At 40.1% G+C, this 27740-nt stretch overlaps 1 long non-coding RNA gene across 1 annotated transcript; it reads right to left on the bottom strand.

Annotated features, from left to right (window-relative positions):
• Positions 1-8508: 8508 nt before the first annotated feature.
• Positions 8509-27725, bottom strand: LOC116148835 (uncharacterized). The gene is made up of 3 exons (XR_004132434.1): positions 27623-27725; positions 23366-23571; positions 8509-8586 (listed from the first exon to the last, which is right to left on the bottom strand). It is a non-coding gene; the product is annotated as an uncharacterized LOC116148835 (long non-coding RNA).
• Between the last annotated feature and the right edge of the window lie 15 nt (positions 27726-27740).

Here is a 27740-nt window from a genome sequence, read left to right on the forward strand (position 1 = left end):
ATGTAAATAAAAATATATATTGGTGCAGTGATATGGCAAAAGATTAACAACTGTGTTTAAGTGATAGACATACGATTATTTATTGTGCTGTTTGTATTTTCTGTCTGTTTGAAAAATTCAAGACGAAAAGTTAAAATAGGCACCTGGGGGAAATCATTCCTGGAGAGGGGAATAGGCATGCGGGGCAGATACAAGCCCTTCCCTAAATTCATGTCTGCCTTTCCACCCAGGCAATTCTTGGACATTCAAAATAGGTCTTGAGTGAGGAGCCGCTGGGGAGCAGAAGGGATTCTAACTGGGGGAACGAGCTGATGCGGAGAGACAGAAACAAGACAGGCTTTGGCTCATCAGGGGCTTACTCACTTATTCATTCAACAAAAATTATCAGCATCTACTGTGTGCTTGGCACTGAGAAGGTGCTGTGGATTCAGCAGGGAGAAAATCAGCTAAAATTCCTGCCCAGCTGGTGCTTACCTTCTAGGAAGGAAGGCAGATAATAAGGAGCAGGCATGGATGGAATATCAGATAATCAGGAGTGGATCCAGGTTTTGTGAGGTTATACAAAGTTGGAGCATTCATTACGAAAATAAAGGAGTCCGTGAACGTGCGCAGTTCTGACGCTGATGCTTCATCAGCTCCGTGATCAATCTGCTCAGGTGTGTTCATGTGGGTTTCTCCAGAAGAAGAACCAGGACGAGGATTGGACTGTACGTGGTCGATGTGGGAAATAATTCCAGGAAACAGTGGTGGTGAAGGGGGTCATGAAACAGAGAAGAAAATTAAGTCGAAAAATGTGGTCATTCCGACCCGGGGAACTGGGAAACGGCACAGAGCACGCAGCTCAGACTCACTCACTGGGAGGGCAAGGAGCCTGGGGTGTATCTGTGTCCACGACCTCCTGTCAGTCACTGCTTGGAGCTGGCTCCCAGGGGCGTCATTTCTGGGCACTTCAGGGGAGCAGAGTGGGTACTAACCCTTGGAAATGGGACTGGGGTGCATCGAAGTACGAAGAGGGAGAAGATATGGACCCTGCCCTGGGACCACGCTAGAGTCCACTACCTGCACCACTGTGACCCATTCATGCGCACATTAGGTCCATGGCATCCTGTCGCCAGTTCCTCCAGGCTGGCCAGTCAAAATTTCTAAAGGACTCACACCAGGATGGCTGGAAGCTGATGATAGAGCTCCCTCTGCTGGTCCCCGAACTGCAACTAATATTCACCGCCTTCCTCACTGCCTCCCATTCTTGAGTCCCCTCCCCCTTGGCTCACCTTTCTGCAGGTCTAGGCTGTTTTCCCAGGGGGAAACCCAGACCCTTTCCTGGAGGGGTCTGAACCTTTAATTCCTGTGTGCTTCCCAGGTGTGGCCGTTGTGTGTGTAAACAACCAGTAGCCTGGTGAGTCCCTGAGTTCCAGGCATACTCTCCCCTGCCCCGATTGTGTAGCAGCGATCTTACTTCCTCACCCTGGGTGACTTACCTCCACCAACAGGCTAACTCCACTCTGCTTTTGGTCCACCAGCAGGAGAAGCCCCAAACGGCAGTCAAAGCTTTAAGTTCTGTGGAACTCTCGCTTAGTCTCCGAGTACAAGTGTACCTGTGATCGAGGAGAGCCCGAAACCACGCAGTTAAGGACCACGTCCACTCTTTGGTTCCAGGACCTGCATGTTCTGCCTAACAGAGCCACAGCACCGCATCACGGCCAGTGGTTCAAAGCGATTTTACCCTCTCCACATGAATGGAGAAACAATACTGCAAACGCCCAGCAGATGAAGACAGGCTGTTGAAAAGGAACAAAGCCCAGGCTTTGACTTCCACAAATGCCAGGTGAGGACAGATCAATGCCAATACTCCTTGTAGAGAAAAGTGTGCAATTAGAGAATTTCATGCTTGGCCAGATTGTTTTCTGTTTGGGAAGATTAAAAGAAAGATGCTGTTATTACATGTGCAAAAATCCTGATAAAGCATTTGTGTTAAAAAGAAATTACTTAGACATATAACCCAGTTCACCAAGAGACAAACCAACATTTAAAATTTAAGAATTGAGATATCATGGCATAAAGAACTGGTCATAAACTTCAAAACCAGTTAAAGTTAGACTGTAGGACCAAATGCTAACTTTATTGAAAACACCGAAGAAGACCTAAATAAATGGAGAGAGAGAGAGCACATTTAGAGATGAAAAAACTATGTATTTTTCCCACCTCATTAGCAACTGTTCTGTTGATAGACACTCAGTTTGCTTTCTTAATACAAATCAGACTAAAGTGAATATTCTTGTACATTTCTTCTTATGCACATAGGCTAAGTTTCTCTAATCTATGTACTTTCAAGTGGAATTTCTGATTCAAAAGACATTCTTATATTCAGTTTCATGAGATGTTCCCGAATCAATCTCTAAAGTGGTTGTATGAATTCTCCTCCCTCAAGCAGAACCCCAAAGTCCTTGTTTCACATTCTTGCCAATACTTAGGTCTTTAGGTGTTTCTGCCCTAAAGACTATAAATGGAAGCTTCCCACGACCCCCAGTTTGGGTTTGATTAATTTGCTAGAGGCGCACAGAACTCAGGAAAACAGTTTACTTGTTGCTTACCAGTTTACTATGAAAGGAATGATAAAGGATACAGATGAACATCCAGATGGAAGAGACGCACTGGGCAAGGCATATGGGAAGGAGCAAGGAGCTCCCATGCTCTCTCTGAGCGTGTTTCTCCCCCGAACCTCCACATTTCACTGGAAGCTCTCAGAACTCTGTACCTTTGGGGGGTTTATGGAGGCTTAATCATATAGGCACGATCCATCATTAACTCCATCTCCAGCCGCTCTGCCCTTCCGGGAGGATGGGAGGTGGAGTTGAAAGTTCCAAGCTTCTAATCTTGACTTGGTCTTTCTGGTGACCAGCCCCCATTGTGATGCCATCCAGAAGCCCATCAGCAGTTGCCTCTTTAGAGCACAAGACACCACTGTCTACAGATAATAAATGCTGGAGTAGGTGTGGAGAAAAGGGAGCCCTCCTACCCTGTTCACGGGAATGTAAACTGGTGCAGCCCCTATGAAAAACAGCATGGAGTTTCCTTAAAAACTAAAAATAGACTTACCATATGATACAGCAATTCCACTCCTGGGCATGTATCTGTAAAAGATGAAAACTCTAATTCAAAAAGAAACATGAACCCCAATGTTCATGGCAGCACTATTTACAATAGCCAAGACATGGAAGCCACCTAAATGTCCATTGACAGACGACTGGATGAAGAAGAAGTGGGCCACAGGAAGGGCCCATCTGATTAGGTCAGACCCACCCAGGAAGATTCTCCTTTTGATTAACTCAAAGTCAGCTGATAGGGGAACTTAATTACATCTGCAAAATCCCTTCTGCCACGTGATGTAGGATAATCATGGGAGTAACTGTCCCACCACAGTCACAAGTCACAGCCACACCCAAGGGGAGGAGCTGTATGGTGTATACAACAGGTGGCAAGAATCTTGGGGCCACCTTAATTCTACTTATAACATTTCTTCTCACTGCTTAACCCACAATCAATTTTCTGTCTGTCGCATTAACACATTTGTATTTAGAACCTGAGGAATTTCATACTGGACTTTCCTTTCTGTTACCCTCTGGGACCTTTGGGAAAGGGCAGAATGGAAGATCAGAGCAACAGTATTTGGGAAGAACCTCCTGCCACCAACCCCCCCAGCCCCCGAGTTATGGAGGATCAGGATAAAGCCAACGAACTCTGCGTCTTCTTTTCAGGGTGGGACTGACAGCTGGAGCCAATGACACATCTTGTGTCCAACATTTGGTTGCCCTATTAATCATGCAGATGAATAACTTTTCATTAGGTTTTCTTATTCAAAAACTGAAGATGTCTTCATTCTCTTTAGGGTCTCTGGCAAATTAGATTTCTGAGTCATTTTATAAAGATTTAAATTAGTTATTTTTAATGATGACTGGAAGAAGGAAGAGAAATTATCAATAATAGAAGTTTTAATGGGAAAAGTAATTTCCGTATTCTTTTCAGGGAGGACTTTTGGGCAAAAGCTATTCATAGAGTCAGCATGATTATTACTTTCAGTATGAACCTGAGTTAGAAGAAGAAAGATTTGCTGAAATTTGTGTTTGAGAGTCACATACCTGAGGCACAGGGAGGGTTCAATGTATTTGTAATACTGTAAATTATGCATTTGATTAACATTTTTTGGTGATTCATTTTCCCACTTATTAATTTAATCAATACAATTTTTCACAGTGAGATTTAATATTGTGAGTAATAGAGTGGTGGTAAGAATGAGGCAGACCTGTACATCTGGGTAAAGTGAGAACACCTTCATTTTCATAACTTAGAGCATTATCCTTTACACAGAGAGACTGAACTAAATGCCAAGCTTCCTGTATTTGCTCAGAGAGTTTCTCAGGATGGTTTGTTTGTTAAAGAGGAAACATTTTGTGTTTGGCTGAAAGTAGCAATTGAGGGGAAAAAACTCAGGAAACTTTTAGGAACTGAACTGGTTTCACGCTTCTAAGAATTTATAAATGAACTGTGCAAATGAAAAAAAATGGTTCTAAAGATTATTCCACATATACCTGAGATCATACCATGTTGTCTTTCTCCGTCTGACTTATTTCACTTAGTATAATGCCCTCAAGTTTCATCCATGTTGTCAGAAATGGCAGGGTTTCCCTCTTTCTTTTGCAGCCAAATTTTATATATATTTTATATATAATTAGCATTAGCTGTAGTAATTACAGTTTTGTAGGTTAGGCTGCAGGATCTGATTTTTATTAAGGTTGATTTCTTAAATTATTTTTGAACACTCTGGGCTTGTTATTCCATCCGAAAGCAATATACCATTAAAAAACACACACACTCAGATGTAAGAAAAACAGCCTCGCTGTAGAATTCTATTCCGTGTCTCTAACCTTCCGTCAAGGCCTCTCTGCTTTACATATTTGTGGTGAAAAGGTATCCTTAGCAACCAAGATCATTGGCTTGTTATATAAAAGAGACCCCAGACCGTTCTTGTAACATCTGAAGGTTCAGTGGCTCAACGCTGGGTTTGCTTTTCCTTTCCAAAGATAATAAGCACCCAGATGGCAAGATCTGACAGCAAAGGAGCACGGCCCCAGCATTTGAATACAAAGTGGGATGTGCTTCAGGCCACGTGCCCGCGTGCCTGGTGGCCTCCCCTTCTCCGCCCTCTCTTCTAGTCTTTCATCAGACGCTCTTCTAGCAAGGCTGCCCAGCCAAGGAAGTCTGGCATTTCATGATGACCCAGGGGAGGGAAAATGTGCTAATGGAGCATTTAAAAATTCAAAATGAAAACAGTTGAGTTCCACCTGACAGCAAACTGTGAATTTGCACAAACCGTCATTATTGAAAAAAGAAGGCTGATGAGGAAAAAAAGAATGACGCGCCCCCAAGATGACCCTATTTGGGCACATTTGAGAAGTAATACTGTGGATCCTGTTTACTAATTTTTTATTCTGAAGTTGGTGATTTCCCCAGTCAGAGGAAGAAATGCTTCTATGGTGGTTCACACTAGGTTGGGGAAAATTCTCAGAAAGAAAGTATTACCATCGAAATTCCTTTGAGACAATAAACGTCCTTCCTCTTTTCTCCTGAAGGAAACAGCAGCAAATGCCCCGATTTGAGGCCATGAAAGGAGCAGGGTCTTCAATGTTAGTTAATTCCCAATAGGTCAGAGCCAGCTGCTAATTCTGTGAACAAGAAAAGTGGGAGAGGGAGGTCGTGAGAAAGACACAACCCTTCCTTTTTTTAGCTCTCCTACCTTGATAGTCATTTTCTGCCTCTGTTTTGGTTCTCTTTAGCTCTTGTCCAGCTACAGAAAAATTTCCTAGAATTGGCCATTCACCCTTATAGGAGAAACCTCTGCACTGACGAGATATTTTCACCTTTTCTTGGCTGCCTGGCCATTAAGTGCCATGTAAGTGACAGTTGAGACAATGCTCTGTGTTTCTGCCCTACCCCTTCCCTGGTGGAATAAGGCTGAGCAGCTTGGGGGAGTCTCACTCTGGACAAGGCTACCCAGGCCCACAGGGGACACTGTGTTCCTTCACAAAATGCAGAAATAAAGAATTAGCCCAGGTTGTGCAAAGGATGGTCTCAGAACTCTCCTCTTGTGGGATTCAGATCTGGTTTCATAATCATCCAGTTTCTGAAAACTCGGGGTGACTTTCAACACAAGGCATGTGGGCATAATTAAATAATTGTTGGAATTACTATCTGAGGTGTCACACGCCCAGGGAAAGCGGGAGACACTCTGCAGCGTATCACTCACACCCATGGTTTTTGTTCTTTAAACCATGACACGAGGGTTTCCTTCTTACTAATGAGTCCCCCTCAAGCTACTAACTCAAGCAGTTCTATTACCTTTCTTTCTGAAATGACCAAATTCACTCTTACATTAATTGAATAAGTTATCTTTATGGTTTCTCTCCCTTAGAGAACAGCAAACTTATTTCATGTGGAATAGAATGCATGTACCACACAAAAGATAAGGTGCCTAAAGCAAGGATGTTTGTGGACTTGGGACATAGCAACCAGTGGAGGCTCCTTCAGGATTAATCCCTCAACAAGCAATCAGTCCTCAAGGGGGATGGTAGTCGCTTTAAAAAAGTGTTATTTTGCCTTATATCAAAAGAACGTGAGCCCAAGTAAACACACAGCACAAGAACAAGGATGTTCAAGTTCAAAGTTGGAATTCTATTAACAGCCAAGTAAACTGGGGGAAAAAATCTGATTTTCTCTTTCCTAACCACGATCAAATGCTCTTTTGGCTCAAGACACTAACTTTGGTAAACAGATAAATGTCATGTTTCTGTTTCATTTTTACATTCTTCTTTCTGTCTCCTTGAGGGTTCCTGTGAAATGGTGCACTTCAAGTCACTCCTGTCAATTCCTGTTTTGTCTCCTTTTACTTAGGCAGTAGTTGGGGGGTGGGGGTGGAGGGGAGTGCAATTTAAATAACAGATAAATAAAGTGAAAGATATGAAAACTGAAGTTTCTGCTCTAAAGTGTTTCTGGTCTCCGTTGACTTTATAGTAGATGCGTCCTATTTGCTCGGAGGATTTCCTGTAATATTGTAGAAATCTTTTCAGGACCCTGTCTGGGTCCCTAGCTCTTAAAGAAAGATTTTTATGTCAGAAACGCGAAGAACGGTAATTTTGGCAGCGAGAAAGTCCCCCGAGAGGACCACTAGGTGGCGGTGCTGCACCGCGCTGCGCTTCAGCGCGGCGAGCGTCTCCGTGGAGAGAAGGCTGATCCCGGGAGCGTTAGCTCAGCCCAAGCGGAGGTGCTCCTTGTAGATAGTATGTCGGGCAGCCGAATTTTCTGCTAAGTTTTGTTAAGGCTGTGATTTGTTATATCAACACACCGTTGGTTGTCTGTCTAAAGGCCGGGATGGCTTTTTTGGAAAAAGTGGAAAGCAAATGTAAGGGCAAAATTCAGAATCTGTCAAGATTATAGGTAAAATTTTACATTTTACATTAATTTATGGTTTCTGCTGGGTGATTAAAATTTTCCTGAGACTGAAGACTTTTCACGACTGACTGGAAAAGTAAAGAGATGGCGGTGGGGGTGGTGGGAGGGCCACTCAGGGTCCTGAAGAAGGAGGCAGAAGTTTGCTGGTGAGGCACCAGTCTGCTCTCTGGGGCAGCTTGAGAGATTTCGACCCCGAAGGTCCCTTCCAAATCCTAACAGTCTATGAATATCTGATTTTAAGCAGTTGCAAAAATGTAAGAGGTCCTGAAAGCCATTTCATTTGGTACGAATTTACTATAAAGGCTTATGAATATTTATAATATGGTATAAACGTGAATAGTACTCTTGTTTTAAAGTCAGAAGTGATGTTCATTCCTGGGGTTCCGAGACGTGGAATGAAAACGCTGACGTTTCCCTTAAGGAGATCACGGAATTGTCCGTGACGCTGTTGTCTTAGTGCTTCATCTTGGCTCTGAACGTTTTAGAAACCGCCGCCCAATGTGCGCTACATTTAAGACTGTATTAGGAAGTCATGCAGAGAAGGACAAGTACTGTGCGTTTCCACCCATACGTGGAATCTTAAAAAGCCCAGGGGGAGGGGATAGCTCAGTGGTAAAGTGCCTGCCTAGCATGCACAGGGTCCTGAGTTCAGTACCTTCACTTAAAAAAAAGTAAATAAACGAACAAACCTAATTACCTCTTCCTCTTAAAAAAAAGAGAAAAAGAAAAAAGGCATTCTAAAAAAGCCCAATTCACAGGAATAGGGAGTTGGAATGGTGGTTACTGGGGCTGGGGGGGTGGGAGAGATGGAGAGATGTCGGTTGAAGGACACAAACTTCCAGCTACAAGATGAATAATGTACAGCATGGTGACTATAATTATCAATACCGTATTGCATACTTGAAAGTTGTTGACACAGTAGTTCTTCAAGGTTATCATCACATACACACAAGACGGTAATTATGGAGAGGATGGAAGTGTTCACTAACCTTATTGTGGTATTCATTTCACAATATATACGTGTATCCAATCATCACAGTGGCACCGTAAACTTACAAATATGTCAGTAGTATGTCACTAAAGCTGAAAAAAATAAAATCACATTAGAATTTTTGAATCATACACCTGACATTAAAGAATTATATAAATTTTTTCCCTAGGGAGCATGATATATTTTACACGTATTATATATTCCCTTTGAATTAACTTATTCACTAGTTTTCTGTTAAATAATTTATTTATTGAGGGAACCAGTAATGGGCTCCGCCTTGAAGGAGATTACATTTTTCTGGTCAGACAAGGAATTGGGCAAGGAATTCCAAGAATGTGTGGTAAGTGATCTAAGTAGAGAAACGCAAGATTCTCTCGGAGAACACAGCAACAGAGATAAAAATGACTGTAGTAACTTCACAAGGAAAAACTGAATGTTAGATTAGATGGTGCAGGGATGTTTACAGAAAAAAATCATCTTTTAACAGAGAAAATAGAAAAAAAGCATTGTGTGTCTGTGTAAAATGCTTTCTTTTCTTTATGGAAACCTGGAGACCTGCAAAATTCTTTGACCACTTCAATCAGGGATACCATAGAAAAGATAAGACGAAATACTAAATAATACTAAATACTCAGGGAAAAATAAATACGAAGGGAATATTTTTCTTCTAGTTTTCACATCACATTAACAGTTGAATCTGGGGAAAAAAACCTTAAATATCAATAGGCTTTCTATTCTTTGTGAAACTTCTTTTTCCTCATTGTTATTCATCTCCTTCCTTTAGGAGAATTACGAACCCCTAATTAGAACTGCACAGTTGCCCGAAACTTGAAATTAAAAGGCAACAGTTTGCATTTGCAATATAGATCACTTCAGGTCAACGGCAACTTTTACTTACGCAAGAAATACACTGAAATCTGTCATTCATACTGTGAACAAAACAAGGGAGAAAATATTCCTGGGACCAGTGATTCATAGTTATTTTTGTTAGGGTGAAGGACCATCTCTTGAGAAGGACAACGGCTCCATGAACAAGTGCCACAGTGTGCTGGATGACACAAGTTACACTGGCAGCTGACGGAGGAGGAAGAAAGTTTTCTCTTTTTTTCACAAGGACAGGTTTGATGCAATTGCAATGTTACATTTATAATACCCTGCTCCTTGTTGGTGAGTAAGCTGATTTTAATGATGATCCTTTGTCAGAGATACATATATTCTGACAATGAACTCCTCTTTCCACTCTCCAAGTAGAGTGAAGTTTGATATTATTCTTTAGTAATATTTTCGGTGTTACTTCCGTAACTTGGGCTCCTTCTAAGTGCCACATCCAGTTCTGGCAACCAGAATGCATTGTGACCCTCTTCTCCCAGGGACAATTTTCAGGGTGTTTCTCTTGCATCAGAAAATGTTAGGGGAATCACTATGCTGTACACCAGAAACCAACACAATGTTGCATAAATCGACTATACCTCAATGAAAAAAAAATTGAATGAATAAAGAAAAGAGAAAATGTTAGGGGTGAGTATGGCTTTAAAGATCATCCGTTGAATCCCGTATTTTACAGGGTGGAATCCTGAATGACTGCTTACAGGTGAAAAATTAAATCTTGAGGACTTAGTTACATATTTCATAGGTCGTGGAGCTCCAACTGGGACTCAGAGAGGAGAAGCTAGGAGAGAGTTTGTAGGTGTGACGAGGCTACTCTGATAGCTGTGGACTGATCTTATTTAATTTTAGTCTGTACAATAATCTTATGTCACGGGCAAATCCTTATTTTTAGATGAAGAGATTAAGGCTAGAAAAGGGAGAGATACTAGTCCAAATCTGAGTTCGCTGGCTTTTCCCTCCCTTATCCTTCCCTCCTTCACTCGTTTAAAAATATCGAGAGGCTATCTGTGCCTGGCGCTGTGCTGGGGACACGAAGGTGTGCAAATAGAGGTGGATTCCAGGCTTAAGTCATTCATGGTTCAGCTGCAGAAACAGAATTAACTAGACAATCTCACAGAAAGATGTCAGATGTCACTGGCGAGGGCTATGAAGGACATGACAGGTCTTCTGTGCCACATCCCAATGTGAAAGCAAGTGGAGTAGTTCCCGCCAAGATAGTCCTCGAAGAGGCTTTGCTGGCTGAGTGCCAGCCTCTTGGAAACCCAGCTTGGGGAGAGGCTGGACCTGCTGGTGGTGTGAGAACAGAGGTGCTACCCTTTGACTAAGTTCTCTGGGGCTTCCTGGCCTTGCTTTCACACGGCTTCCTCTAGTGATTTTTCTTTCATTTTGACAATAGCTCTGTCAACAGATTTTTCTTTAAAAAAATTGTGGGGAAGTCTTTGCCTTGTGAAATTGTGCTCAGGAGGGTGACAGCTTGCTTCGCTTTCTCTCAGCCACACTTCTGAGTCTTGGTAAAAGTCCACGGAAACTGTGACATTGACAGTGATTGACACTATGCCTTTCTGTGGGTGAACAATTGTCCATCTGTCCGTCCATCCATCCATCCATCCTTCCACCCATTTTCATAGTGGTTTTTCCGTTTCTGATACACTTGCGTTCTAAGGAGGGTTTTGTCATTGATTGTAACTCTTTCAAATTTTGTTTGCTTATAAGGCAAACCAAAGAGAATACAGAAAATGAAATGACTTTGTCTTGACAAAACAGTGGAAGCCTGAATGAGTGCTGCTGTTTTTATTTCACTGCTGTCCTTATAAAGTTTGCACAACACAATTTTTTCTATTTTGGTGATAGCTTTCTAGATACATTTCATTGCAAATATGTGCACATACTTATTTGACTTTTATGAAAATGAAATCACACTCTATAAACATTTCTGTGGCCCTTTTTGCTCTTAGCGACACATCATGAACATTTTTAAGTTCAAATTAACAGCTCTTCATAATAGTTTCAGTTTCTGCTTGGCATCCGATTGTCAGAATGCGCCATAATTAATTAATCTCCTTTAGCTGGGGACAGTTTGGAATTTCTCTATTCTCAGAATTTGCTGCAACAAACATTCTTGCATGTTTAACTTTGTGCATTTGTCTACTAATTTCCTTCAGACAGATTTCCAGAAGTGGAATTGCTGTATCAAAGGTTTTTGACACACACTGCCAAGCTGTCATTTTTCATGAGTTTCTATCAGTTTATACTCCTACCAACAAAATGTGAGATATCTGTCTCTCCACTGATTCCTGCCATGATAACACTGAGCAAAGCAGTGAACATTTTTAACTATTGAGAACTTTTCCATGTATTATTGACAAGTTGCTTTCCTTGTTTTGTGAGTTGCCTGTCTATACCCGTCAGCCAATTCTGTCCTGAGGTTTTTATTATTTGATAAGGTCTCTTTATATAGACGGGACATTTCCCCAGTTTATTGTTTATATTTTGACTTGATAATGATGTTTTTGAGTTATAACATCATTTGATATAGTCAACTTTATTCACTTCCTCCTTTGTGGTTATTGTGTCTGTTGTCATACTGAGGAAAGACTTTCACGCTCCAAGTTTACTTTATATAGTTATTCTACATTCTTGTCCTAGTACTTTATTTGAAAATATATATATATACTTGGAACCTATTTTGGAATATCGTATGTGTTAAGAACATCATCTTTTGTTCCAAAGTAATTAGTAGGTTGTTAAAGAACCAGTAACAGACTATTTTATTATTCCCTCTGACGTGAAGTGTCATCTTTATCATATGCATAGACTCCCAATTCACGCATTGTGGCTTATCTCTCCATTATTCGGATTTAAATAATTATGTCCTCTGTAAAACTTTGAGCTTATTACTACGGCTTCTCTACATTTTTTTGCTAAGACTATTCTTAGGTATTATAATTTTTATGGTTATTTTTAGTGGGTTAGTTTCCATTTTATTTCCTACTGCTGATTGTTGATACATAGGAAAGCTATTAATTCTTATATACAAATTATTTTTTTGTCACCAAGTGCAAACTCAAGTAATGTGAGTGATGTGTCTACGACAAATTTTAAACTGTTAATATTAGTTAATATTTTAATTGAAGTGCCTTTGGAATCTTTTTTGCATGGATTATTTTTGTATTTACTAGATACATATTTAACAGGAAGAAAATGCGCTTTAAAAGATGAAACTGTTCCTTTACATCCATGTCGTAGGGAAGAGCAGCATTTATCTTAAAGGCAGACAGCTCTTTTCCTTAGGAAAAATCTTAGTGGATTTTTAGTCATGGAAAATGAAATAATAGGCACATTCCTAAATTCTGCTGCCACCTGAAGGGGAGGGAGGTGGGGAACCCCAAGGATGGGAAGACAAGAAACCATGGGGAGTAATGGCCTCAGTGAGGAGAGCAGAACCATGAAAATACAGCTGCTAGGAAATTCCTTGTAAGGGGAGATTGTTCCTTGTAAAGAACAGTGATATTTACTAGTAAATTGTAAGTCGATTCCTGTTCTGTGCCCTGTTGTGGTCTATTCAAGAACATACTATATTCATAGAAAATTTGAGATCGAGTAAGGCCAATGGATCAGCAAACGGTTGCCACTGAAAAGATAGTTTATTACTCACAGCTCCCAAGGGAAATGGGCGTGCTCTGCCATCTGGGGCCACGTGAGGAAGCACCAGGGTTGGTCATGAAGCAGAAGAAGGAAGAAGAACTGTGGATAAGAGTTTACTGCAGTTTCCTTGGAAAGAAACAGTGAAGGAGGGGTGTAGGGATGGATAGAGGGGCTGTCCCTTGTTGTCTGGGGGTGATTAGGGCAGGTGGATAATGGCCAAGAAAACGAGAGCCCTATAAAAAGGTGCTTGGGGGTATGGACTCTGTATTGGCTGGTTTGTATTTGAAAGGCATGCCCCCAAACAAAGGACTTCTCTGGAGGGGGCAGGGGTGTTGATGGAGGCAAGAAGCCAAGACAAGGTGACTCAAGCATATTACTGGGTTGTCCAGAACAAGGCATGTCCAGCATGTGCACATAGGGCAGATATTAAAGCATTAAGTTTACAGAAGCTAGAACCACGCTTAATACATAATCCTTCTCAGTGTTTCTAAGCCGTCTGTAAAGTTGTTATATACAACTGCATTATGCTAATGGTACTTTGGGGAATACAGGAAGCAGGGCTATTTTCCATGTAGCAAATGTTACAGAGTGATTAGAGTAGAAAATCAGAGTGGGAGGTGACCGGGAGGAACACAAGTGCTCCCACCAAGAATTCTCAGAAATACTAAGGGGGGCTACGGACATGTGGAATAGAGGCTCAAGTCAACTTATTTGGAAACTAAACGCTTCAGAAAGGCTGGAAACACCCAACAGCAGCCCCTTGGGTTATGATGGTAGGAATTATAAGTTCTGGGAGCTTTAGGGAGTGGCTTGAGGGCTAGTCTGTTTCTAGAAAAGGGCTCCCTTACAAAAGTGATTCTTAGGGCATTTAAGGGGTTATGGTCATGAATTTTGGGAATCTGGTGACAGTGATGCATTATCTCTCCCTAAAAATGTACAATTTATTTATCACTTCAGGAGCTTCACAGAAGCCCTAGTGCCCGTCTGTAGATGCCAGTCCATGAACCTTGTGTAAAATTTCTGCCAATATTAAAGACTAAAGTCATGAACACTGCATGTTCCCCTTAAACTGATCACGACTCCCCTAGCCTAACTGTATATCTTTCATACCCCCACATGTTAACTAAGAGAGTTACTTTTTTAAAAATCAACTCTACTTGTTGGGTCCTCACTTATAATGTAGTGTACAATCAGGTCGACTTAGAATGATAGAGGTAGGACTTTCATTGTAAATGCCAGGACAGTTTTCTAGCATTTGTTAGGAAGACTTAAGATTTCTCTCTATGGCCAAAGAAGTGAAGCGCTCATTTTCATACCCTTGTTACTATCTAAAAGTGTGGATCACATCAGAAAATCTAGCTCTTTCTGGTTCTGAGAAGAAGAAATATGATTATCAAAAGAGAGGTTTTTTTTCTTTTCTTTTGTTTTGTTTTTTGGCTTACAAACAACAGAAATGTATTTCTCATGGTTCTGAAGGCTGGGAAGTCCAAGATCAAGGTGCCAGCAGATTTGATGTCTGGTGAAGGCCTGCCTTCCTGGCACACAGATGGCCATCTTCAAAAGGGAGACTTTATCTTCAGGTTATTGAAAGTATTCTGAATAGTTCAAAGGAGAAATAAAAATCACATAATGACATAATGAAAGCCTGCTTGACATTTTTCTTTAAATTTTAATAAGAGGTAATTTGATAACTTATTGCTAGTTAATACCTGCCTTGGGACCATGAATTAGAAGTAATTTCACTGGTAAAATGATACCCAGAGGGAACAACACAAGGCAGTCTGTAAGGCTTTCATAAGATGCATTTCAAGAGCCTCCATTTACTTACTTGTCTATCTTAAGTTGCAGTAGGAAGGTGTTGTTTAATAAAGAATTTGTCTGCCCTTTGCCCTAGGTTCCTGGGGTGGAGATTTTAATCTCTTGGAATTTCCCCAGTGATGGAAGTGACTATGATTCACAGAGGGCCCTTCAGACCACACCTAAGTTTACGCCAATGAGGTGACTCTATCTAAGTTGGGGCCCTCAGACAGTTTTAGGATGGGTGATGGCCATGCTGGAAAGACCAACCATATTGATTAGAACACCTTTTTTTTTTTTTAAGGAGAGGAACTAATTAGGTTTATTTATATAAATTTACTTTTTGAAGTGGAGGTACTGGGGATTGAACCCAGGACCTTGTACATGCTGGGCAGGCACTCTACCACTGAGCTATTCCCTCCCCCCAAAACCGTATGATTAGAGGGGTGCAGTTTTGAGCCAGGTGATGTCAGCCCAACTTCTGGCAGGGGGAAATGGAGCTGGAGATGGAATTTAATCACATGGTCAATGACTCAATCGATCATGCCTACTTAATGAAACTCTGATAAAAATTCTGGACACCAAGCTCAGTCAGCTTCCCAGTCGGTGAACACATTGATGTGCCAGCGGGGTGACGTGTCCTGATTCCACAGGGAGAGGACATGGAAGCTTCATGTTTGTGAACTTCCTACACCTCCCTCTACAGGTTTCTTCTTTTGTCTGGTCTTGATTTGCATCCTTTATAATAAAACCATAATCATCAAGATAGCACTTTCTTGAGTGTTATGAGACTTTCTATTAAATTATCAAATCTGAAGGGAGTAGTGTGAACCCCCGAATTTTTAGCCAGTTGGACAGAAGCCTTGGTGGCCTGGAAATCTTGGGATCTTGTATCTCAAGCAAGGGGGTTCTTGTGGAGGACTGCCCTCTCAGCCCGTGACGTCTTCGCGAACTCTGGGTAGTTGGGTAGTTAGCATCTAAATTGCTTTGCAGAAGCAGCTCAGGTGGACATTAGTAGATCTTCCTTCCATAAGGTAGTTAGACATTGGAACTGGCTACACCAAGTAGGTCATCACCTGACTCTCCTGGAGCCCCTGGAGGAAGCGCAGCCCTGCCAGCACCTTGCTCTTGGTCTTCTGGTCTCCAGAATTGTGGGAGAATGAATTTCTGTTGTTTGAAGCCAAAAAAAAAATTAGCTTTTATACAGTAGTTTATGTTGAGATTGTGCCAACTGGGGCTTTAAAATTTGGCCTAATTGGAACCGGGAACCAACGTTGTCCCATTTAACTCTTACAATAATCTTATGAGATGGGGTGGAGAATGAGGAAAATGAGCTTCAAAGAGGTTAAGTAACTTGTCCGAGACCAATTAGAGAGAACATAATGGACCTGGGATTCATATATAAACCTGTCAGACCTCCTAAAATGCAGGGCAGCTTTGTACATACTATGTACATACATACTATGGTCAACATGGAACAATAATGGTTCTGCTGTTAGAACATCATAATGGTAGTGGCGTGAAAAGCTGAATCAAGGGTCCCTCCACTTTCATTTTTTTGCCAAAACTTTTAACTCATTACATCAGTGGAAGATTTTGTTACTTTTGGCAAAGAGTGATACAGCCAGAATAAAAATAATCTTGATAAAAAATAACCTTAGACTTTCTTTTATAGAGATGACAGATTAGCAAGAAAAGTCTCCAGATACTGAGGCAAGGGTCGTACATTCACCACTGCCTCATCCAAGAGCAAGACCTAGTTGGAAAAAGTAGTGTTTCAGAGATAGCAGAGAATAGAGTTCACCATTGGTGAAAAGGGTCCCAGTGTCCTGCCTCCCCATTCTGGGCTGTGTGTGTGTGTGTGTGTGTGTGTGTGTGTGTGATGACATTATACTCCATGTGGGCGAGGAGTACATGAGTACTTCCCTTCTCAAGTCAGGCCTGAGGATAAATCCCCACCCAAAGTATGGTTTGGCAGTGGCAAATGCCCAGAGGGGAGGTCTGAGCAGAGCGCCTGAGGCTGCCCCCTGAGTCACCTGTGGACCCAGAGGAGTGCAGAAGAGCATTAGAGAGATTTCCATATTCTCAAGAGAGGAGTAGGATTGGCTGAGAGAAGTCTGTGCGTTAGCAGTGGCCTCCAGTCATGAATGCAGGAAACTAGTCAACAGATGCTACATGGACCATCTGAAGGAAGAACCAGCTAAGACCCAGAAAGATGAGTTACTTGTCTACAGACACACATGCTTCCGTGAGAGAGAACTGCGAGGAACCAGACACTTTACACACTGACACACAGGCACTTTCATAATTTCTCTGGTCCTTATGCCCCTTGTAATGGGTAGAACGGGAGAATTTACTGAGAAAAAAATTCCTGAATTGACTGACTGAAAACATGGAATGATTGGGTGATCATTGATTTGACTGAGTTTACCGAGAAATTTATTAGATAAAATTTTCTGCTATTGGGTAGTAATATAAGCGCAGGGCAGAAATTAAATTCAGTTACAGGAAAATAAAATATAGTCTTGCATATTTGAGTTTATGACCGTAAAAACCCATTCTTCTCTATGCAATAATACAAAACAAATTAGAATATTTTCCATTTGCCCCCATGTTTTTCCACAATTTTTCGTTGATTTCTCTCTTATTTCCTCCCACACAAGCTGAATTGCCAGGGTATTCCTGTCAGCTTCTCGGATTTAGAGGCCAGGAGTGCCAGGGGACTTGGAAGATGTCAGGTTGTTAGTTATTATTGTAATAACTGGTCGGTTAAATAAAAGCTCTATGAATTTGTATATTGAAAAATTTCAGATGGTTCCTATTTATTTTAGCTTTGCTCCTTTTGCAATAAAAGCTTTCTATTTAATTATTAATTTGACTGTTATTTCTGGCAATTCTTGGCTATAAATAAACGTTTTCAAAACCTTATCCACAAACCACTAAGGGTTTTTTCCTCGCGGTAGAGCTGTTCTATATGAAATTGTTGACTCTGTGAGACTTGCTTAACCATGAATAAATACTATCAATGTAAATTAAGTTTAAATGATAGTTTTTGTCATGATTTTGGAAGGACTGGAAACAAAGAATACAATTTAGACAAAACTTGCAGTGTCTTATTGTGATTGGATGACCCAAGGAATTATGTTATGTGTCAGTTATAATGAAAACAGAAGTCACTACTAGAGATCACGATGGTTAGTTCTACATGTCAACTTGGCTGGGCTTTGGCAGCCAGTTATCCAAACAAATACTAAGCCTCTCTGTGAAGGTATTTTGTAAATGTGGTTAATATACACAATTAGTTGACTTTAAGCAAAGGAGCTTGTCCTTGGTAACGTGGGTGGACCTCATTCAATCAGTTGAAAGGCCTTAAAAATGGGTTTCCCTGAGGAAGAAGTTGTCAGCATCAGCTCCTGCCTGAGAGTCCCAGCCTCCCCGACGGATTTGAGGCTTGACAGCCCGCACAGTCTTGTAAGCCCATTCCTTGAAATCTCTGGATCCCTGTCTCTAATATATATTTTATTAGAACCTCTACAACTACTCTCAAGACCAGAATCTGTATCAGACAAGGAAACTAGTATAACTGGTTTTGTTTTCCTTGAAGGATACAGAGTTTGGTAGTGAGAGAGGGTCTAGAGCAGCAGAATCTGAAGGATGAGTTTTCTGAACTGGTTCTGGATTTTCTGGAATCTGCTGTCTAGTATGATTGCATTTAAAGGCATGAACAACTCTATTTCCAGGGCACTAACAGTCCATGGCGTGATGCAGCCATGGAGATATGCAAAATATTGCCTTTGGATACTCCTAACCAAGTAGTTATAAGAGGTAAGGTTCTGAGTGACCATGTACTTGAAACCTTAGAACACTGTTGTCAAAATGATGAGTATAATGAGTTTAACTGTTGTTCTTAATTGCACTGGAGAAAGTAGGGGAAAAAATGAGCTCAGAGCTAGATTTGGATTTGAGCAGCTAATTTGGGGGACTGTGTGGAGGATGCTATGGAGGGAATTGGGGCTGCAGGTAGTTGGGAGTGCACTGCAGGAGCCCAGGTGAAGGATGGAGAGGCCTGAGCTAAGCCGGGGGCAGAGTGGAGCTTGAAAAAAAGACCTAGCAGAGTATGACTACTATGGGCTGAGTTAAAGCCCTCCAAAATATGTATGCTGAAGTCCTAAACCCCAGAATGTAACCTTATTTGGAAATATGGTCACTGCAGGTATAATCAGTTAAGATGAGGTGATACAGTGGACGGTATTCCCTAATCCTATGTGACTGGTGTCCTTATAAAAAGGGGCAATTTGGACACAGATGCACACACAGGGGGAACATCGTGTGGACATGAAGAAAGAGATCCAGGCAGTGTGTCTACAAGCCAAGAAACGCTGAAGACTGCTGGCAAACCACCAGAAGCTCAGGGAGAGCCTGCAACGGATTCTCCATGTCCCTTCTAGGAACTAGCCCTGGTAGCACCTTGATCTGGGCTTCTAGCCCCTGTAGGTGTGAGACCATAAACTTCTGTTGTTTAAGTCCTCTGGTTTGTGGTACTTTATTTCCAGATCTCTAGAAACCTAATACAGTGTCTCTTAAAATTTCGTATTTTACTTAGCTTGAGAATTAAAATTTCCTAGGCTAGCCTATGGAGGGGAGCTCTGCTGTGAAAGGGCCATAATTTTTTCAGTGGACCAGCTTTGAGGAAATTCTCCTACAGTGGTCGGAATGGAGGGAACTGGGCCCTGGGAACCAGGGTCAGTTATCTACACTTTTCTTCTGATCTGTGAGCGAGGGACGGCAATAAGTCAGGATAAGAGTCTCTTCTAAGCTGATGGATTTTTCTCCCGGTATGTACTGCTGCTGAATTCAGTATTGAGGCCCTGAGGGGGACTGAGAAACTGCAATTAGTCTTCAGAGGCTGTGGCATAACTGTCTATGAGTCTCAGGTCCCTGGAGCCACTAACAGGTGACTTCAGAGGTGAGGGAAGTCTGGTGTTCTGGTGTTCAATGGGGTGTCCTTGGTCCACCTGTGCTCATTGTGTTTATATAACTGAAAGGAGTCGGGCTTTAGGAAACAATTTTTTTTTTAACCATTGGTCTTTCAGATTCAACTGCTGCCAACAAATGGCCTTGCTTTTATGGATAATCCATATTCATGGCTATGTGGTGTATTATTTAACAATTAAATGCATGCTTCCAGGGATCTCTTGACTTAAAAATATAAAAATTGTATTAGTTCTTATTAATTTATAAGTCATTAATTTATAACATATTATTGCTCTACCTGATTTTGAGGAGGATGTGAATACACTTCACAGGTAGAAATAAAACAGTTTATTGAGGTATAATTTATAGTAAAGTGCACACATCTTAAGTTTACAGCCTGATGATTTTTCCCTACATGTAGATCCATGAGGTGTGGCACATTTCTAGAAGGCTCTATCCTGCCTGGCTAATACTTTCCTCTGAAGGTAACTACTATACTTCTGTCATCATAGGTCAGTCACAGGCACAGTTTTAGTCACTTTTTAAGCATTATGGAGTTCTCTGTACCTGGTCACTTGCAAGTTTTTATGTCAGAGCGATGTAGCTTTCATAAAAGCCATTGAGTTCATCAACTATACCTCAATAAAAAAATGTTTAGAAAATGTCAAAACAAAACAACAAACAAAGCCGTTGAAAGCAAGGAAGTAGCAGGGATACAAGTTTTCTTTAAAAAAATTTTTTTTTTTTGATGTACAGTTGATTTACAATTTTGTATCAGATTCTGGTATATAGCATAGTGCTTTAGTTGTATGTATATATTCTTTTTTGCGTTTTTTTTTGTTTTTTTTTTTTTACTTTTTTATGGGGTGAGATAATTAGGTTTTTTTTAATTTATTCTTCTTTGATGGAGGTACTGGGGATTGAACTCAGGACCTGGTGCATGATAGGCAAGCACCCTACCACTGAGCTGCACCCTCCCCCACCTTTTTTGTATTCTTTTTCATTACAAGTAACTACAAACCATTGAATGTAGCTCCCTGTGCTATGTAGTAGGACCCTGTTGTTTATCTATCCTGTATATAGTAGTGTGTATCCATTAATACCGAACTCCCAATTTATCCCTCTCACCCCTTTTCCCCTTTGGTAACCATAAGGTTGTTTTCTATGTCTGGGAGTCTCTTTCTGTTTTGTGAATAAGTTCATTTGTGTATTTTTTAAGATTGTACATGTAAGGGACATCTTCAACATATGAATTTTGAGCAGACACAAACATTCAGTCCATAGCAGGAACTCAATAGACAACTGACAAAAATGCATTTTGGTTGCAGTTATTTTGATTGTCAGCTTCATGAAGGCAGAGAGTTTACATGTCTCATGCTTCTTATCTAGCCTCTCCAACACTTGCCGTTGTTAACTGACAAAAACTTGCTAATATTTTAATTTTGATTTGGCTTGAGCAGACGTGGTAGATAGCAGACACTGTGGACCTCAAGCTTCCATTGCTTTATGTACAGCTGTGGGTAATATTACTATGTTTAAGTTTTTATGTAATTCTGGGTTCCTCAAGCTCAAGATTTGGGACGTTTGCTTCTCATTCTGGTGGGGCTTGCTGATAAATGTAAAAGTTTGCACAAGATTAAGCTACAGTAAAAAAAGAACAGGTAAACTCTTTCTGGTTCTAAAATACGAGTGTGTCCCTGTAGCAGAGGCATTTGGAGAGGCAAGATGAGTGGTCCTGCCTTCAGAGTGTGGCTGACTTTCTAGGGCATCTTTCACTGAATCCAAGACTCTTGTGCCTCAAGGTACTTGGGTGCTCCAACCAAAAGGTCCTGTGGCCTCCTTCTTTTGTTCTCTGCCTGTCACTCCGAGAAATCTCTGGTTTCCTAAAGAGATTTTATTAATTTAGAAAAACATTTGCCTTCCTGGGACAGCCTCATTTATGAGGTGACTGTTGTGCGACCTCTGGGGTTTCTGTGTTCTAGTGCATGTAAACCATACGGACATCTCTACCCAGACCAGTCCATCTGTGCACCAGGCATCGAGCTGGCCCCGCAGCTTGCTGTTCTAACACACTGGTGAAGCCTCATGAGATCGAAAGCCCTTTACAAAGCATTAGACAGAGTTAACACTGGCCTTAACCTTTGAGGTCCCGTAACCACTTCCGTCCAGCATGGTTATTATGGTGGCCACGTTACCCAGCTCTGCTGTATTTAGGTACTCCCTTCCTTTTCAAAGTGCTTCCCAACATGCTTTAAGATATTAATTCTGGGCAGAAGTCCTGTGAAGGAGACCAGATTTTAATCCCAATTTACACATGAAAAATGATGGCAAAATGGAAACTGAGCATAAGGGTATATGTATAAAACAGGTAGAGTGCAGGCAGGACCAGATGCCCAGCGCTCTGTGACTAGCTTTACAGCCGTGCACTAGAGCACTCCTCCTTTCCCAGCATCTCCTGGAATTAGCTGCACCTTTTTTGGAGAGGAGGTGATACCATCTGTGTTAGTTTCCTACAGCTGCTGTAACAAAGTGTCACAAACTCAGTGTTTCAGAACAACAGAAATTTATGGTCTCACAGTTCCAGTGGTTAGAAGCCCAAGTCAAGGTGCCCACTAAATCCTGTAGGGGAAGGAGCCTTCCTTGCCTCTTCCGGTTTCTGGCAGCCCCAGATATTCCTTGGCTTGTGACAGTATCATTCTCATCTTCACTTGGCACTATCCCTGTCTCTTCACCTAATCTTCCCTTTGTGCATATGTGTGTCTATGTTCAAATTTCCCCACATTATAAGGACTACACTAGATTAGGGCACAACCTAACCACCTCCTCTTAACCTGTAACATTGGCAAAGACCCTATTTTCAAATCCGATTACACTCTCAGGCACTGAGGGGTTAGGACTTCAACATATGTTTTTGGAGGACACAGTTCAATTCTGAACACTACCTCTTGAAAATTCTGACTAATGGCCTCAAACATGGCACTTAACCAAGCCTGCTTTCTAGACATTGTTCAGCCCTGATAATGACTACCTGAAACCTGGCATGGTTTATGAAGGCAAGGTGGGGGTCAGGAGACACTAATCTTTTTTTAAAATTGAAGCATAGGTGATTTACAATGTCGTGTTAGTTTCTGATATACAGCATAGTGATTGAGTTATACATATATACATTCTTTTTCATATTCTTTTTCATTATAGGGTATTACAAGCTATTGAGTATAGTACCCTGTGCTACAGAGTAAAACCCTGCTATTTATCTATTTTGTATATAGTAGTTTGTATCTGCTAATCCCAAACTCCTAATTTATTCCTCCCCTTCTTTTCCCCTTTTGTAACCGTAAGTTTGTTTTCTATGTCTGTGAGTTTATTTCTGTTTTATAAATAAGTTCATTTGAGGAGACACTAATCAGATGTCTGGACCTCTTTGGTCCCACAAAACATGACAACAAACTTTGATCATAAAGGAGCCAAATTCAACCACAAGTTAGATGATCCACCTCTGAATAATGCAAGATAAACTATACAGTCAGCCTCACTGAGCACAAATTTAACATCTTCAATCCATCTTACCAGTAATGACTTCATACGAGGATCTGACAGATACCCTGGACACAGCTGCTGTTGGCGGTTGCATTGCCTGGCTCTCCCCTCTGCTCTGTTTCTTCTCGCACTTGCCTTTGCTATGCCATCTTCTTAAATGTGTTCCTTGGTTCTGTTCTTTCTTCTGTCCTGGTTTGCCTTTAGCTTTCTTTCCAAGTGGAGGTCATAGATCAGACCTTCATGAGGAGAAGAATCCAATAGATGATTAGCATAGTATGAGACAAAAAGAAATGTCAGCAAAGAGGAATACACATTTATTGGAAATGTAATAAAGAAAAGCTGTGAATTATATCTTAAAATAAGCCTCATACTTAGTTTTCTTATTATAAAATATATATTCATTTAAAAAACCTTTAGGAAAAAAAATGAGGAAGCATTAGAAGAAAATAAAAAGAATCCATGATTGCCTTCATAATTCCAATGTGGGCAATGAACTTTGTTAATGTTTTGGCATATTCCTTCCAGATGCATATGTATAAACATTTTGTTTTTACAAAGTTGGTATTGTACATGTGGGTTTAAAATCTGCTCTCTGTCTCTTTCTGACAACATATTATAAGCATCTTCTTGTGTCATTAAAGATTTTTCTACAGCACCATTTCATTTCATCATTCTACAGTAGAAATGATGTTCCATTGTAGGGAAGTACTAAAAAATAAATCAGTCCCCTACTGTGGGGCTTTTTTAGGGTTGTTTTCAAATGTTCCTTAGTATAATCAGTGGTGCTATGAATAGGTTTATAGTTAACCTTTTGATAGATCTATGCTTATTTCCTCAGCATAAATTCATAGAAGTAAAATCAGTGGGTCAAATTTATACATAATTAACAAACTGCTCTCTGGAAAAGACGGATCAATTTACACTCCTGACAGCAGGGCTTGAGAGCTCCTATTTCCTGGCATGTTTGATGATACAACATAGAAGAATTTTAAAAAATCATTCCAACTTGGTAAATTAAAAAAAAGACATTTTAATTTGCATTTGTATGACCATTTATACTGCATAGAATAGATCAAAGGAATAAATATGATACATAAATATAAGGAAATAAACACTATGTAATTTCCAATGGAAAGAGTAGGATATTGGGACAACTGACTACCCATTTGGAAAAACAAAGATCTTGTGCAAATTTATTGGCCACTCATATTTCTAATTTTGTGAATTGCCTGTTTATGTCATTCACCAACTTTGCATTTAGGTATGACTGTCTTTTCTTATGGTTTTGTAAGTGTTCTTTGTACGTTGAATATCTGAATTCAAATTTTCATGTTTGTTTTTCATAAGCAATGGCAACATTTTCCCAAGTTTTCCCATGCCATTTAACTGTATTTGTAAACTTTCTCTTAACACAGAGAAATTTTTACAATATTTTAGTCAATTTATCAATCTCTTACTTTCAGTTTCTTTTAAATTGCCAGTCTTAAAATTTTCTTTCCAATCCTGAAAGTGTGTACACATTTTCTGAGTGTTTTTGTGATTTTCTTTTACATTTAAATTTTGAATCCACTTGAATATGTTTGATGTTGTTATAGGACATGAAGTATTGATCTCTCTTTTTTCCAAATAGATAATTAGTTGTCCCATTGTTCTATTCTTTCCACTGGAAATTACATAGTAGTATTTACTACTTTATATTTATATACTTGATACGTTATTTCACCAGAACCACACTGCTTTAATAACGGCAGCTTTATCAGTTTTTTTTTACTTTTATCAAATTTTTAAACCTGTGAGGGCAACCATATTCATTACTTCTCTCTTTTAAAATGCTCTTTAAAATGATACTTACACATATTCTCTTCACTTATTTTTAAAATGTTAGGGAAAAAACAAGAAGAATTGTTCAAATATTGCCTTAAAACTCATGTTTTGTTAAATAATCATGTGCTTTTATGATAGTTGATGTTTCTTTCCCCTTTTATAATAAGGGTAATTATACAGGAATAACAGGGAGACCAAGCTGTAGGAGAAAGCACAGTAACTTTGGAAACAACCAGTCCGGGGTTGGAAACCTTTGTCATTTGTTGTTAGCTGTGTGCCTTGGTCAAGTTAATTCACCTTTAAGAGTCTCACTTTTTCCATTAGTAAAAAAAAAAGGAACAAAAATACCATATCTACCTCCCAGGGCAATAAGAGGATTAAATGGAGGTTGCTAACACAGAGCAAGTCACTGCCGTCAAAGGAGCCCAGGAAATGTTAATTTTTGTTCCCTTGTACTGCTCTAGGAGCTATTGTTTGTAAAATAACTTTATATATATCATCTCATTTGACTCAAAAAAATCTTGACTCATTGGTAATCATATGATTTCTGTGGTATTAAATTACATGATGATTTAATAAGATATGATGATACAATGGCTATTAAATGGTGATGTTACTTTTTTTTTTTTACTTAAACACATCACTGAAACTTTTGCTAGACTCTTAGGTATGAGATCATCTTAAATAATGACTTGGTATGGCAACATTTTTTACCTTTTCAACAACTTGGTATATATAAATAAGAATATGTACACCATTAATGCACATATTTTAGAAGCATATCTATTCTATAAAGTAAAGCTCATATGTATGTGATATGTTTATAGTCTAACTAAACCATTTCTGTTACCAGCCCTTGATTCCCATTACATTAAACATAATTTTTAATTGAAAAATTAATAAGAAACTTATTCTCAGTTGAGTCAAATCACAGGCTAAACCTCATAATAAGTTAGTAATTTGTATTTATAATTACTCTGAAACAAATAAATACGTAAACTAGTATAATATACTGCCTTTTGTTAAGACAGTCTGAAGTCACTGAGACTTGAATTTGAGTCTCTGCATTACAATGTAGCAGCTGTGTGATTTTTGGGTAAGTTACCTAAGCACTTGAAGTCTTAGTTTCTCATCTATAAAATGGAATAATAATGGTATCTAGGAGAAAGATTGTTTGAGGGTAAAGGATGTAACTCTAACAAGCATTTATCATATGAAGTGTTCAACAGATAGTTCTTTTTGCTGCTGTCATTGCTGTTACTGACTGGTGAGCAGTGAAACCATGCAGCCCCACTGGAAGGAAGGACGTAAAAGAATTTGAAGAAATGATAACTGAAGTTACCAAATAGTAAACTCATGGCATTGTATTTCAAGCAGATGATAGCTTTTTAAAAAGTTAAATCATGCCTGCGTATTTCTGGGTGGAGAGAAGACACAGTTAAAAAGTATTTGTAGAGCTTTTATTACTAACACAAAGTGCTAGTAGCGAGGATGATGAAAAACAAAGGCTTCAAAAGTATTATTACAAAGACCTGTATTCACAGATACGGTTAAGCCTGAACCCAAAGAACAGAGGTTTGGGATGCTATGAACTCATAGAGCAATATTCCCTTTTGATTAATGCATAAAAGCTTTGTTTTATTTTGCACACAGATCTTCCTTCCAGCATTTTCAGAGGCTGTCACAAAAAAACTCATTTAAGATATTGGGTTTCCTGGATCCTCTCCAGGCTTTTCTTCCTGCATTTAAGACTTATATGAGCAGAAGACTTAGACTGAAGTAAAGAGAAGACTTTCTTCTCCTTGGCTTTTAAGAGGGTATGTTCCGGTAATCTCGGGAGAATCCAGCAGATGCTGCACAGTGAAGTATGGGGCATATACTTTTGGTACCAAGGTAGGGGAGGAAAATTCTTCCTTTCTTCCCTTTTAGGTTGTTTGGCTGGTCTAATAATTAAATTGATGTAAGACAGATTATGTCTATATAACAAGAAAAAAATCCCTCAATTTAATTTGTGTATGGAAGCCCATAGAAATGGGACTTCAAGAAGAGACCAAAGCAGGCAGCTTTTATACCTTCTGGACAAATTAACAATAAACTTGTGAGAAACTGATGAGACAAAGAAGTTTGGACTTGGGACAGTAAATTAGTGTAGAAGAAGTTTGTTTATATATCTTTAGCCCTAAATTCTCTATCTCTGGTAACTGGGACGCCCCTTTTACCTCCTGGGAGAGGAAGGGTACCTTTCACGTGGGAGATTTATTTCCTGCTTTCAGGAGGACAAAGGAAGGTCAGAGTGTCTCTCTTGCACCAGCTGTTTCTTAAGTAGCTTTAATTCAAAATAATCAATATGCCAAAGTGGCATATTTGGGGGCAGGTTGCCCTGAACCCCATCACCAGTAAACTAATGTTCAGAGAACCAGGCCTTAGAAGAGCCATGAATGTAAGATAGTTAAAATCACTCACACCAGCAGCAAAGGGTTGATCCTAGTTTTTGCTTCTTGAGTGTCTGCTTTGTCTTAAAGCAACTGGCAGAATTCCTCGGCTCTGTGAACATGCAATTCTGTTCTTGAATTAGAGGGAT

This window comes from Camelus dromedarius, chromosome 32 (genome assembly GCF_036321535.1).
Source record: "Camelus dromedarius isolate mCamDro1 chromosome 32, mCamDro1.pat, whole genome shotgun sequence".
Lineage (NCBI taxonomy): Eukaryota > Metazoa > Chordata > Mammalia > Artiodactyla > Camelidae > Camelus > Camelus dromedarius.